Source organism: Pristiophorus japonicus, chromosome 11 (assembly GCF_044704955.1).
Source record: "Pristiophorus japonicus isolate sPriJap1 chromosome 11, sPriJap1.hap1, whole genome shotgun sequence".
Taxonomy (NCBI): Eukaryota; Metazoa; Chordata; class Chondrichthyes; family Pristiophoridae; genus Pristiophorus; species Pristiophorus japonicus.
The window spans coordinates 69,785,517-69,801,497 of record NC_091987.1 but is presented as its reverse complement, the minus strand read 5'-3'; positions in this window follow the sequence as shown (position 1 = coordinate 69,801,497).

Below are 15,981 nucleotides of genomic sequence, written 5' to 3'. Positions count from 1 at the left end.
ATGTAAGCGTTTGGTACTAGCATGTGATGTGACATCGTATAGCGTCGGATGTGTATTGCAACAAGCTAATGAATCTGGCAAATTGCAACCGGTTGCTTATGCATCCAGAAGTCTGTCTAAGGCTGAGAGAACCTACAGCATGATTGAAAAAGAAGCGTTAGAGTATGTCTATGGGGTAAAGAAAATACATCAATATCTGTTTGGGCTAAAATTTGAATTGGAAACATAAGCCACTTATATCCCTATTTTCCGAGAGTAAGGGGATAAATATGAATGCATCGGCCCACATCCAGAGATGGGCGCTCACGTTGTCCGCAAACAACTATGCCATCCGCCACAGGCCAGGCACAGAAAACTGTGCCGATGCTCTCAGTAGGCTGCCGTTGCCCACCACGGGAGTGGAAATGGTGCAGCCCGCAGATTTAGTCATGGTTATGGAAGCATTTGAGTGAGCAATCACCCGTCACAGCCTGACAGATTAGAACCTGGATGAGCCAGGACCCCTTACTGTCCCTAATAAAAAATTGTGTGCTTCACAGGAGCTGGTCCAGTGTCCCAGTGGAAATGCAGGAAGAGATAAAGCCATACCAGCAGCGCAAAGATGAAATGTCTATACAGGCAGACTGCCTTCTGTGGGGTCGGGTTGTAGTCCCCAAGAAGAGCAGAGACACCTTCATCAATGACCTCCACAGTACCCACCCAGGCATTGTAATGATGAAAGCGATAGCCAGATCTCACATGTGGTGGCCCGGTATCAATGCGGACTTAGAGTCCTGCGTGCACAGATGTAACACATGCTCGCAGTTAAGCAATGCACCCAGAGAGGCGCCACTAAGTTTATGGTCTTAGCCCTCTAAACTGTGGTCCAGGGTCCATGTCGACTATGCAGGCCCATTTTTGGGAAAAATGTTCCTTGTGATTGTAGATGCGTACTCCAAATGGATTGAATGGAGATAATGTCGGCAAGCACGTCCGCTGCCACCACTGAAAGCCTGCGGGCCATATTTGCCATGCATGGACTACCTGATGTCCTCGTGAGCGACAACGGGCCATGTTTTACCAGTGCTGAGTTCAAAGAGTTCATGACCTGTAATGGGATCAAACATGTCACATCTGCCCTGTTCAAACCAGCATCCAATAGTCAGGCAGAGAGAGCAGTGCAAACTATCAAGCAGGGCATGAAGAGGGTAACTGAAGGCTCACTGCAGACTCGCCTTTCCTGAGTTCTGCTTAGCTACCGCACGAGACCCCACTCGCTCACTGGGATTCCATCTGCTGAACTGCTGATGAAAAGGGTACTCAAGACAAGGCTCTTGTTAGTTCACCCTGATCTACATGAACAGGTAGAGAGCAGGCACCTTCAACAAAGTACACATCATGATAGCACAAATGTGTCATGTGAAATTGAAATCAATGATCCTGTATTTGTATTGAATTATGGACAAGGTCCCAAGTGGCTTCCCGGCACTATTGTGGCCAAAGAGGGGAGCAGGGTGTTTCAGGTCAAACTTTCAAATGGACTCATTCACCAGAAACACTTCGACCAAATCAAACTCAGATTCACGGACTATCCTGAGCAACCCACTTTGCACCCTAACTTCTTTGACCCACCAACTTACACACCAGTGGCAACCGACACCGCGGTTGGCCACGAAGCAGAACCCATCACCCGCAGCAGCCCAGCAGGACTTACCACACCAGGCAACCCAGCAAGGCCAGCTGCACAGCAGCCCAGTGAAAGCCCAACAAACGATTCACCAAAACCAGCATTTACACCGAGAAGATCAACCAGGGAAAGAAAGGCCCCAGATTGATTCAATTTGTAAACAGTTGCACTGTTGACTTTTGGGGGGGGGGCGGAGGGGAGGGGGAAGTGTTGTTATATATGTAAACTTGTACATACTTATACAGCCACTAGAGGGCTCATCCCCTGGAGTCCCAAGGGATCCCACAATCACTTGGGAGCACAGGTACTTGAGGAGGCCTCACAGGCTGGAGAGCCACTCTGGAGACCTGCAATAAAAGACCAAGGTCACACTTTACTTTGAGCTCACAGTATCCAGTCAGACTCTTTATTCATATATAACACGACCCTCATAAACTAGAGGTGATCCAAAACTCGGCTGCCCACGTCCTAACTCACAGCAAATCCCACTCACCCTTCGCCCCTATGCTCACCGATTTACATTGGCTCCCGGTTAAGCAATGCCTCGATTTCAAAATTCTCATCCTTGTTTTCAAATCCCTTCAATGGCCTTGCCCCTCCCTATCTCTAATCTCCTCCAGCCCCACAATTCCCCCACCCCCGAGATATCTGCGCTCCTCTAATTCTGCCCTCTTGAGCATCCCTGATTATAATCGCTCAACCATTGGTGGCCGTGCCTTCTGTTGCCTAGGCCCTAAGCTTTGGAATTCCCTGCCTAAATCTCTCTGCCTCTCTTTCCTCCTTCAAGATGCTCCTTAAAACCTCTCTCTTTGACCAAGCTTTTGGTCACCTGCCCTAATTTCTCCCTATGTGACTCGGTGTCAAATATTTTGTCTCATAATACTTCTATGAAGTGACTTGGGAAGTTTCACTATGTTAAAGGTGCTATATAAATACAAATAGTTGTTGTTGTACTTCTCTTTTATCCAGCAACAATTGTAGGCTTGTTGAAAGCTGACACACATTCTTTCTGAACCAAGAACAAGTAACACTTAATTAATTGAAACATAAGAAGGAATAAAGGCTAGTTGGCCCAACAAGTCTGTTTCTTCCACAGGCCATGTACAAAATAACTGTCATGGACTATATCTCACCAAATTAATTTCTTGAGGCAATGCTCTGTGCAAATATTCTTTGATCCCTTAATGGAATTGGGCAAAACTCCAATATATGTATTTGTTCCCATAGTTCCACTATTCAATTCTGGCTTGCTGCCCTCCACAAACTTTTCAGCTTCTTCCCTCCTATCCATCTCCATAAATTCCAATTTGATTTCAATCCATATATTAATCCATTATCTTCTTGAAGGATTGAAATTAACACAGTCTTCGTCTTGTTTTGTTGGTAAGTCTATTCCATATTCCCACTACTTTGTGAGGGAAACTTTGCAACCAGCAGCCTAGTTAAGGCTTGCTTATTAGTACAAATATTATATTTGTTTGAATTGTAACTGCCATAGGCCCTGGAAATATATAAAGTATTACCTGGATGGCTAAATAATGAGTTGCATATATATAGCACCTGATCCTGCTTTTAGGGTGTCACAATGCACTTTATAATCAATGGGTCACTTTTATACACAATATAGGTCCCACAAACAGGAAATAAATGAACCACCTTTTTTTTGGTTGTATTGTTGGAGGGAGTAATATTGGTAGGATATCAGGAAAATACGGTACTTCTCTTCAAAGAATTTTTTACGTCCACTGAACAGATAGATGGGGCTTCAATTTGATGTATTATCTGAAAGACGTCGCTTCAGCTAATGCGGCACTCCCTCAGTACTGTACTAAAGTTTCAACCTAGATTAGGTGCTCAAGTCTACAATGGGATTTGAACCTAAAACTTTCTGATTCAGATATGGGAATGCTAACAACTGAGCTAAGATGACTGATGCTATGGATATTGTGATTGGGTCATCAGATTGAAAGGAATCAATCCATAACTTCTTTTTAGGGTTATGTGAGTACCTTATTAGCCATACAAGATAAATTCTAAGCTCCTTTGTAATTTGATGCTGATGAATTTCTGAAAATCATATACCTTTTTTCAAATCTTTTTATTTACTGAGCTGCTGGCCAGAGACAAGGCAACCTCTTTCAATATGTTGACTCTGCTTTGAAAATCTCCATTTACTTGTCTTATTTGAGGGCTAGGTTAGGTTCTTCCCCTTCCCCCAAAAGGTCTCTGCCTCCACTCAATAGTTGCTGATGACATCCGAATTAATATAGAAAGTTCACCGACAGGAAATAACACCCTGAGGAACTCACCATCATAGGCAGTCTCTCGATGACTTGCTTCCATGCCAAAAAAGGATGAGTTCACAGAGGTTTTAACAGTGGGCTAGACGTTCCACCTTTGTGCTGATCACCCAAAAATGGGCGTTATTTCCAGCATTGGCGGTATATATGGGTTTTGAGATCACCGGATTATCGCCCATTTTCAAAACCCCAACTTTCCATTTTATAAAATGGGTGTTACCACGAGCTATCTGAAATAAACGTTAGCGTTAAATTTTTTGACCTTCTGCTGTAAACTGTCGGCGTCCATAGCAACGCTATGGCAACGGTCGTTTCCCGCATTTCAGGTGGTCAGGGGTCATAAGTACATGCGCCGAAGAGGAAAGAGAGAGAGAGAGGGTGCAGAGAGGAACTGAAAGCGTGTGTGGGTGTGTTGTGTGGTTGTTTGGCTGTTGTGGGAGGTAGGAGGGATATTTAGCAGCAGCAAAAAGACTGGAGTAAAAATAACGTTGTTCCCATGGAGTTTTTGGGGAAAAAAATATAGTTAAAATGGAAGGGATGGAGGAGGCGACACAGCACGCTGTGGAGACTGAGGATGTGCTGGCGAAAGCAGTGAGGCGGGAGAGGGACTATTGGGAGGACGAAAACAAGATCGGAGATTCTCCGACAAGGCAAATGCCTCCCTCCTGCAGGAGGTGGAGTCACACTGGGGTCAATTGACCCAGGGTGTGCGTAGGAAGCCCACCCCAAAGGTCTACCAGAAGATATGGGCCGATATAGCCGAGGTGGTCTCGTCGGCGACAAACGAGGTGCGTGAGGGCAACCAGTGCCGCAAGCGCTGGAACGACCTTGTTGGATCCGCAAGAGTATTATATTTATTTACATTTACTTATATATTTATATAATTTGAATTGTAAGTGTAATGAGTGATTAAAATCAGATGTGATGTCTTGCACTTATACCGGGAATGTTTTACTCAAAGCCTGCGTTGACGGTGCATGTCTTTAAGTAAATAATGATCATTTTCATAATATTCATGATAAAATCTGTCGGTTATGTGTTGTATCAGTCTCCGTGACAGTACCTAGCAATGATCTCATGCAATGATTTTATGCCATGTCGTGCTGGTGTTACCTTTTACAGAAGAGGCTTTCGAAGAATAGGGCCGAGCAGAGGTGAACGGGTGACGGGCCACCAATCATCATCAAGCTCACCAACATCGAGGAGCGGGTGCTGGCACTAGTGGGGAGCCACCCCCCGTCGGCCACGCATGCAGCTGCAGAATCTGATGTGATGCCACGTGAGTAAAGTATACACCATTGCGTGATGCAAAGTCATTGATGCCACACCCACTCATATCCGACCAATAATATATGATAGATGATTGATTAAAGCGTTATATAAATAATGATGGCCTTAAGAGAATCATTGAAATACAGAATTTGGTCATGGTCATGAAATGTGATGTCTGTGATGATTTTGATAGCAGTGGTGCTTTTGTCATGCATATGCTGTGTGTAGCATTGGAATCACCTTGTGACCCTAACACCTCCTTCTCCTTTAATAACCTAATTTATGTTTTGTAGCTCAGCCAGCAGCACGGCCCCAGGCAAGACCACCGAGCCCAGGAGCTGGGGGTCCGGGGCTGGAGTCGCCGGACGATCGTCCGTCTGGTGCTGAGGAGCCCCAATTATTGCCCGTGGAGCTGCAGGGTCCCTTCTCCACGGATGACAGTGCTGACTTCGAGGAGCGTGCATTGCCCAAGCTCCATAATGCAGTTGACACCGATTACATCTCGTGCTTCTGCGGCCATGCCCTCCTCCACCGTGGAGGGAGCGGGCCCAAGCACCTTGCCGCAGGACACTCGAGATGTGTCCATGACGGCGCTGACCACGCGGTGGTTGGTTCGACGCAACAGGTCTGCTCCACGATCTAAGCAGGGATATGGTACACTTGTCCAGGAGGAGTGTTGACATTGGTCAGCAGATCCTCCAGACAATGGGGGCATATCCCAACAGCGGTTCTGCTATCATTCCCCCCAATGAAGTGGCGCCTGAGGAGCTCCTCGGCAAGGTGGTTTGCAGTCAGGAGGGAAAGGGGAAGGGGTAGAGATGGGGAGAAGAAGCAGGGGTGGGGGGGTGAAGTGCATGGCCGCAGGAGTTATACCGGTCACAGTATTTTAATGTTGGGGTTGCTATTTTGTTGGGAGGTTTGGGGAAAGGGGGGGGGGGCGGGGGGGGAGGAGGGTACCTTGTTTTTTTGCATGTGTTCTTTGATATGAAATTTTGTTTGAAATGTGAACTTTTATGAATGACATAGATGTCATCAATTTGTTGTAGCCTGGGGTGGGTGGGGTGTTTTTTAAAGTTATAATTATGATTTTATACAAATATTCTCATTAAATGCTTTTTATTTCACATAACCTAGTTGCTCATTGTCTCAGATAAGACCCACTTCTCCCTGTAAGTGCGTGGGGTGTAAGTTCTCATCCTCCTTCTCGGTCTGCCATCTCTTTGACTGGCACATAATGCTCTTGAATATATCTTCTGCCATCTCTAGTCTGCAGCATGTGCATAATCAAAACAGGCTGAGAAATTACAGGCCGCACTACAATAACAATCAGTATTATATCTATTGTTCACAAACAATAAATTTACCTACTAAAACACCTAAATAAATTCAAATCGTCCACAGTATGATAAGATGTTTGTTCAGATGTTCAAATCACCTTAAAAGAACTGCACAGTACATCAAAACTCCCCAGAACTTGAAGCAGCCTTTTATATGAACCGACCTCCGATTTACAACATGGCGTCCATATCACTGGCTTTAGTTCAGGTTTGCGCAAATTTTTCTCAGCGGGTTTTTCGGCGAGCGTTATTTTCGGCGCTATGTGGCTGAGGTGCCGAAAGTAACGTTCGGCGATATTATGGGCGCTAGTTTCGCCCATTCTGATCTTTACGGCAAAAAAAGTGGGCGGGCGTTATTATTAATTCTCAGCGTTAACTACATATTGAAAGTAACGCTAGGCGATAACTGAGCGATACATGGGCGTTAGTTTCCATTTTGTTGCTAAATAGGCGATATCTGTGCATTATACCTCATCTCAGCATTAAAATGGATGTTAAGTGGGTGGTATCGATGCATAAAACGTGGAAAGTCTAAGCCAGTATGTTGATTCACCAACAAGTTGAGCCACCAAGTCAGCCATTGCTGAGAATTTTTGTCCCAGTCTTTCTCTGGGTCACTCAACACCCAAGTGAGGCTCAATAATAAATTATGGGAAATTTAATGATGCAATGTTTTATTTAAAACATTTTTTAATAGTATTTATCTTAGTTTATAACTATTGTATATCATGGAACTTTGTAATTCTTTCACTGAAGATCATATCATTACGTGATGACATTAAAAACACTGGAGCATTAACAATCTAGTCTGATTTATTTTCCCACTCAACTTTCCTGAAGGTGTTCACTTACATAGTAAGTTCCAGCAGCCTATTCAATTAGGAATTATAAATGCCCTGGTCCTGTCCACACAAAATCACTTTCCAGCAGGAGAATTAGCTGATAACAATCAAGATCAGTAACCCTCGTGATTTCTTTTGCTCCTTATATCCTGAGACCCATTGTAGTCTGGCCTCTTTTCACAAGGTGCTTGCTTCCCGTGCTTCAGGTCCCTCAACATTCATAAATCCATATATAATCAGTTCCCCACATGACATGTTCTTACGTCAATCATATCATCAGGGGAGGGAGGCACTTAACAAGAGGGAAAATCAGTATCTGCATTCAAATTATCCTAAACTGCTCCCATTTATTATCTGAAAAGGATGTGTCCTTTGAAAACAGAAAATGTTGGAAATGTACAGCAGGTCTATCAGTATCTGTAAAGAAAAAAAAACCATGTTAATGCTTTGGCCATTCCACCGAACAATCTTAGATCTGAAACCTTAGAAGGGGCTAGACTTTCCACTATGGTCGCTATCACCCCAAAATGGGCGATATTTCCGGCCTTAGTGCTTTTTTTATTTTTCAGGATCACTGAAATATCACCCATTTTAAAAAACCGCTTGTTTCGCCTTTTTAAATTGGGCGATAGCCTTAGCGATGTATTCAGTCGTGCAAAGTTGGCGTCCATAGCAACGGCCGTTCTGCACATGCGTGTTTTTTTTCAGGCAAAGAACTTTTTCCATGGGGTTTGACAGAGAGAACAAGGGACCTGGTCCCCATCAATAACATAACGAACCTTTCTTTTATTCTAGCCCGTGTTGGTTTATAAAATAAAATCTATCAGCCAATTGAGGTGAACTCCATTTCCTTCCTCATGGGATGACATATCCTAGTTCTGCTTCTACTTGTACTGTGGACCAGAGGGGGGAAAATCCATGATTAATATTAACCCTGACATTACAGCAATATACTTGTATGTAACTTTTCTCATTTTATTTTAACTTACATCAAAGGAATTGTTGTCCTCTCCTGATAGCTAGGTTATGCAACATGCAGCACACCACAATGAACTCAGCGACCTGTTCAGGGTGGTATTGTAGGTTGTCTCCTGAGTGGTCTAGACATCTGAACTCCAATCTTTTCAACAATATTGTGTGTGGCTATATGGCTTTCATTGTAGCGCTTCTCGGCTTTTGTCTGGGGTTTACACAGATTGGTCATGAGCCAGCTGGCAAGGCCATATCCTTTATCTCAACGGGCAGTGCGGTCCTGGTGATACTGGTAATTAGTCCCTTAATTAGCTGGCATATCTCACTGATGACTTCCTTTCGGAAGCGTAGCCTTCTAACGCATATGTTATCGGACAAGTCCAGGTATGCTCGCTTACCCCTGAAAATGTATTGGGCGTAACATCTCCTCTGCAGCAGTCTGCTACCTCTTTGATTGGGCACATAATGTTCTTCAATATACCTTCTCCCATCTCTATTCTGCAGCATGTGATTAGTGATCAATACTGGTTGAGAAATTACAGGCCCCATCACTATAAATCGCTATAAATGCCCTTAATTTGTCCGCAACAAATACAAATGTGATTAGATAATTGGCAAGAGTCAAAAAGCCCTGAAAATCACTCACAAATTGATTCTCCTGACAAGCACTTGAAGCAGCCTTTTACTACAGATCCTCCCTATAGTGCCGAGTTATTGCAGCTTTTCTTAAGCGTCTTTTTGGGTCAGCGATCATTTGGGCGAATTGTGGGCGAAATGCCGAAAGTAGCGCTCGGCGATAATCTGGGCCATAATTGGGCAAGTTTTCATTATAAGCACTATTCTCGGCCTTGCACGAGGATGACATCATTTTTTTTCAAATAGGCGATGCAGCTCATTCATGTGTGCCGAAAATTGGGCCAGCGATAAATGGGTGATAATCGGGTGCTAGTTTCCACTTTTCATCAAATATGGGTGATAGCCTGCATCTCAGCGCTTATATGGGCGCTAATTGGGCAACGATGTGCCGAAAGTCTAGCCCCTAGTTTGTCTTTTCTTTTTTTGGATACTAATGTACCTTCTGTGTACTTTCAATATTTTTGTTTTTCTCTTATTTAGAATGGACCGTATGTTTGACCTTATTGTATACAAAGGCTGTGTTCCTGCCTTTGTGGAGAAGAAATGCTGAGTCAGTTCTCATGCTTCCAGCAAGATGACTTTGTGAAAAAGAAACACTGTGTAGGTTTGTTTGATTATTTCAAGCAATCTTTACGATTACAAAAGATATTCTTCTTTGATGGCGTATTTGCTCTTTGTGAGACAATATTTGTTGGAAAAGTTAGCAAACAACTGAGCCTTTGAAGCTTTAACAGATGCATCAGAGGTTGTTTGTGCACAGGCAGGAATCACAGCAAAATAATCATGTTTTTGAATGTATAGTGGGATCCATTACATTCAACTATTGTACCTCACTGAATGGCAGACCTTGTTTATATGCCATAAATCATTTCTTTCCTGATTTACTTTTATTTCTTGATAAGGAAATGAAAACTGAAACACAGCAATGATTAAGAATCAGATCTCAAAGCCAGTGATTTTCCCATAGCCTATTCAACAGCCCTTCACAATATTTAATAATAGTCATTTGGCTATAGATTTGAAACAGTTCATTCTTTATCACAGCTGCTCTCCATTTAAACCGAAGATATAGGAACTCAATTTACAGGTCTGTACTACTTACTGTACATAATTGGTTGAATTACGGCGTTAATGTTACAGAAGGTAGATTTTCAGGATTTTTGTTATTGGTTTATTAAGAAACCTTCAGCTACTGAGATGAAATAACTATATAGAATTAACATTAATTGAATGAAAGCCATAAAGATTGGCAGCTGCATCAGAAGGTTCAAACCCAGCCAGGTATTTCAATTCGTCAAAATCCTATCACCTATATGCAGCAAGGAGGACAGTGCATTATTGGACAGTGCAACAGTTGGGATCGGGTTGATTGGAGTTTAGGTTAAGGCATAATGTTAGACAATATGCCAAAGAGGAATTTTACCTTGCTGAAATCTGTGTTGTGCTTGATCTGTGACCATGTCATGGGTAACACAAAAAATAAATCTATTTTCCAGCGACTCTCAATTATAGCATTGGTAGGAGTCACCGTCCTCCAATCCTTGTGGAGACCATTCCATCTTCACACTGAGGACATCCTCCATCATGTCGTATTGCACTACCACTGTGCTAAACAGGTTAAATTAAGAGCAGACAGCAGCTCAAAACAGAGCACGTATGAGAGCTGTGGGCAACAATAGCAGCATTGTATACCACCACAATCTATAACCTCATGGCCCATGTATCCCTTACTCCTCCATTACCATCAAACCAGTTGACTAATGGTGGCAGAAAATTAAGGAACTAACAGGAGGAGGAAGCTCCATGAACATCCCCATCCTCAACAATGGCGGCATCCAGGATGAATGTAAAAGCGTTTGCAACCATTTTCAGCCAGGAGTGCAGAGTGGATGATCCTTCTTAGCCTTCTCCTGAGGTTCCCACCATCACAGATGCCAGTCTTCAGCCAATTTGATTCACTCATCGTGACATGAAGAAATGACCAAGTGCATTGGATGCGGCAAGGGCTTCAGACCCCGAAAACATGCTGAAGACCTAGCCAAACTGTTACAGTACAGCTACAACCCTGGCATCTACCGGACAATGTGGAAAATTTTCCATGTATGTCCTGTCCACAAAAAACAGAACAAATCTAACTAGCCAATTATCGTCCCATCAGCCTACTCCCAATCATCAGCAAAGTAATGGAAGGAGTTATTAACAATGTTATCAAAAGGCATTTATTCAGCAATTTGTTGCTCACCAATGCTAAGTTTGGGTCCTGGGAGGGACACTCGGCTTCTGACCTCATTAGAACCTTAGTCCAAGCGTTGACACAAGAGCTGAATTCCACAGGTGAGCAGAGAGTGACTGCCCTTGACATCAAGGCAGCAATCGATTGAGTGTCAGTGGGGATTGGGGAAAATTCTGCAGAGACTGGAATAATGCCTGGCACAAAGGAAGGTAGTTGTTGGAAGCCAATCGGCACAGTCCACGCCCAATTATCTCTAGCTGCTCCATCAAGGACCTTCCCTCCATCATAAGGTCAGAAGTGGGGCTGTGCACTGATTATAACAAGGTTCAGCTCCATTTACAATTCCTGGACAATATCCAAGTCTGGGTTGATAAGTGGCACGTAACATTTGTGCCTCTTGTGCCAGGCAATGGCCATCTCCAATAAAAGGGAGGATAAATATCTCCCCTTCATATTCAACAGCATTATCATTGCTGTGTCCATCTCCATCAACATCCTGCGGAGTCACCTTTGGCCAGAATCTCAACTCGACCAGCCACATAAATACAGTAACTACTACAGCAGATCAGAGCCGGATATTCTGTGGGTATTCTGCGGATGAAGGACATCAGTTATGTGGGGAGACTGGAAAAAATGGGATTATTCTCCATATAGCAGAGAAGGTTAAGGAGGCATTTAATAGAGATCTGCAAAATGATAAGTGGTTTTAATGGAGTAAATAGGGAGAGACTGTTTCTACTGGCTGGAGGGTCAGTAGTTAGAGGGCAAAGAGTTAAGGTAATTGGGAAAGGAACCAGAGGGGAGATGAGAATATTTTTACCCAGCAGGTATTTATGATCTGGAACGCACTGCCTAAAAAGGACAGTAGAAGCAGATTCAATAGTAACTTTCAAAAAGTAATTGGATATATACTTGAAAAGAAAACATTTGCAGGGCTATGGGTAAAGAGAAGGGAAGTGGTACTAATTGAATAGCTCTTTCAAAGAGCTGGCACATGTGCTGTATGATTCTATGAATTGGCTCACCTGATGACTTCCTCAAGCCTCTCTACCACCGACACCATCGGCGTGATTTCTGGGCATCATGGTGAATTTTTTGTAAAAGGCCACTGTTAAAAGCTTAGCAGAGAATTAAAAGAAATGGCAATGCCAAAGTGCTTGATGTCTCTTGAACATTGCTAATGAATGGGCCATTGTTTGGGATATATGTCCATCCCAAATTCCAACAACCTCTCGTTTCCCCATGAATGGCAAAGCCAGCATGGGGCTGTCTGGGGAATCTATGGCCTTACAGGCAAGTTTCTGCCAAAAACACACATTTACACTTCTATGTCCAAAGGAATCATTTTCAGTGATGGCAAAGGTGAAAAACTTCCATAGAAATCAATAGAAAGGAAAATCAGGGGAGGTGTAAAATGGGTGGTCAATCAGCTACCGATAGTTCTCCATCTTCGCCAATGCTGACAATGACTCTCTTGGACACAAGCAATGTAAATGCAAGGTGTATAGTGGATGGCTGATCTGCTACCACCAGTTTTCCATCCCACAGAAGTTGAAAATTACCTCATCGACCCCAAGTCTTTTCATGGAACAAATGGCTTGATAAAATAGCATTATAACCAAGCAATGAATCGTTTCTTTCTTGGGAATATAGCAGAGCTAGTCTCCAGTTGTCTTGGGTAATCCTTGCCACTGGACCAAGACCTAACTATGTCAAGCCCGTGTGGTGGCTAGTGTGCAACGGCCACCACAGGCATCTTTCATCCTTCAGGATGTAGTTTGGGCCCTTCATTGAAACACCTGTGAACGCGTCCTTTTTTTGGCGTAGAAGCAAGTCATCCTCGTTTTGAGGGACTGCCGATGATGAGTGTAAAATCATTTTAAAAGGACGTCAATTTCATATTTGTAAGCATACGTTTCAGCTTTCTGCTGTGAATTTAGAATATGTTCTGTTGTCTTTATTGCAAAAATGCTTTTAGAGAAGGATGATGAAAATTACTGATGCCAGAACAGCAGAAAATAAATGTTAATAGCCTAAAAAGCTTTATAACTGGTCCCATACCTTATAACAATCAATACTGAGGAGCAGCAAGCATGAATCAGATTATAGATTTTATGCTAATACATTGGACTTATTTTCCACCAATTACTAAGATACAGATATATGTTTTACATTTACATTTGGGTGAAAGGGAGAAGATATTTGTGTCTCAACCAGATGTCAATCATTACTAACAGGGATTTGACACTTTAAAAACAAACCATCAGACTTCAGCCAGCCTTCATAAACAAGTCTTTCATTAATGTCTCCTCAGATTGATGGCTGTCCTTGCAGGGTATCTATATATATATATAGCTATGTTATACAAGAAAAATATTTTTAATATAGTATATGGATTACAATTTGCATGACTGCAGCAATCAAAATGGCAGAATAACATTTCTCCAACCAAGGAGAATTTTCTCAAATGAAACATTCAAAACAGTCATCTTGGAACAGCAAATTAGTTTGGAACAATGCTCTTTGCAAGTTCTTTAAAGACGATATACAGCTTACATTATCTAATTCCTGTTTCTTGCCAACTGATGGAAGTATCTAAAGAAACAAAGTCAAGCCCATCCGGCAAGCACCAGGAAGATTATCTTGTGAAAAAATTTTCAAGGGATATTTAAACATTTTTTTTTTAGCCCCAGTTTCCCAGAAAGAAACTGAATGACCCTGCATTGGAAGCCAACCTTTTTAATAGGAATATTAAAAAAGCAGCACTTTTGCATGAGAAATGCAACGTGGGTAGAGACCAATAATAATCAAAGAATGTTGGAAAAACAATCCATGGCACTGAGCAAAATTTCCAATGAACACCGGGAATGAAAGAAGTCACTATCCATGAATATCAAGTTGGGCCACACAGAAGATTTAAACTGAAAATTGTTTGATTTAAATGGCCCAATTCCTATGTCACTTTTGGTTATTTAAAAGGTGTTTCAAGAATACTATTGTATTTTGTCTTTCTAGTTAAGCCAGGTCAGTTTTTACCTGTAGTTTAACCCCTTACCCCTTTACGAAGCTGGATAACCTGAATGATGGGATTGAAGACATTTAGGGGAGAAATTGGCTAATACCCGAAAATGGGCATAGGGATCACGTTACGCAATTAACCTGCGCCTGTTCATTGCATTGCAGGCAGTATGTTAAATTGGTGCTGCCTGCTCTTTTACTTGATGCTGCATGCAGCCAGCACAACACACACTGTTCATTGGCTGCACACATCAGCAGGGGGCCCAATACCATGAGTAGCTAATGCTACTTAAAGGCAGCCTGCACCTCTTAAAGGAGAGGTACATTGTGGCTGTAAGAAGTGGTGGGAGTATTTTTCAGAATCAATCTGGGCTGATACTTTGAGCAATGGCTGAAAATGCGCGAGAACGAGCACCTAAGTTTTCAAACAATATTCTGGAGGTTTTGATGCAAGACATGGAGAGGGAGAGACATCATGCATCTGCAGGGGGTGGGGGTGGGGGTGGAGGCAGGGGGCAGGAGGTCCTCCAGACATATGCTCAGGAGGCAGTGGGAGGAAGTAGTGGCGGGGCCAATAACAGGAGCTTAGCTGCAAGAACATGGATGCAGTGCAGGAAGAAGTTTAACATTGTGACAAGAGTTGTAAAGATGTAATCTTCAAATGGCATATCCTAACAACTGCTCAATTTACTATGCCCCCATCACCCATCTACCAACAATCAACAGTACTCAACCCTAAAATTAATATGCTTTACATCACCCTCATACACTTAGCACTGTTGCAAGCCTTACACCCACATCTCACAGCTTGCGCGCACTGGCAGCTATTCAACCATGACAGCCACATCACCCAAATGTATTGCACGACACTCACTGACACACTTCACTCTTCCTTGCAAGAGAAGGTGGTGCATAACAACAGGCAGTATGAAGAACTGGAGGAGGACAAGTGTGCCTGCATGTTTTTACCTCCATGGAGAAGACAGTGCTGGCCATCATGGGAAGGGGCATCACTGAGTCTGTGGCCACTACCCTCATCCATCCCAGGACTGAAGGGATTGATGATGAGGGTATCTGCATACCTAATCCTCCTTCTCTCATCGGAGTTCTCCCTCATACCACAATCTCTTCTGACTTGCAAGCTGCAGATGGTGCAAGCATGAATTTTTTACTTTCTCCTCTCCCCTCACAATAACTCAATCCTTGTCCTTTTTCATTTCAGATCCCCAAGAACTGGAACCTTCCCAGTCAGATGAGGAAGAGGAAGATCATCGTGAAGATGAAGAAACACCGTCACTCGATTTTACATGCACAGCCCGCAGTTCAGATACTGACTGCGTGTAATTTAGAGGCTAGGATAGAGGAGGGATCTGCACGTGGTGAGACACCGGGCACAAGTGCGCTGGAATCAAGGATGGGCGAAAGGATAGCGCAGGTGCCAGCTTACCGCAGGGTGAAGTTGCACACTAGTTCTACTACAGAAGAATCATATGAGGAAATTGATGGGCCAGGCTACAGAAGGAGACTGATGGGTGTGCATAATCAAGAAACTTGATGCACTGGAAAGCCTGCGCTCAATGTCAAGGAGTATGGATGAGTCCAACTTTATGCAGAGCTTGGAGCCCATCCTTTCCAACATGGAACTGGGGGGTCAGCTCCATCAGCACACCTGTAGAACCCACTATGATGCAGCGGCTGATGACTG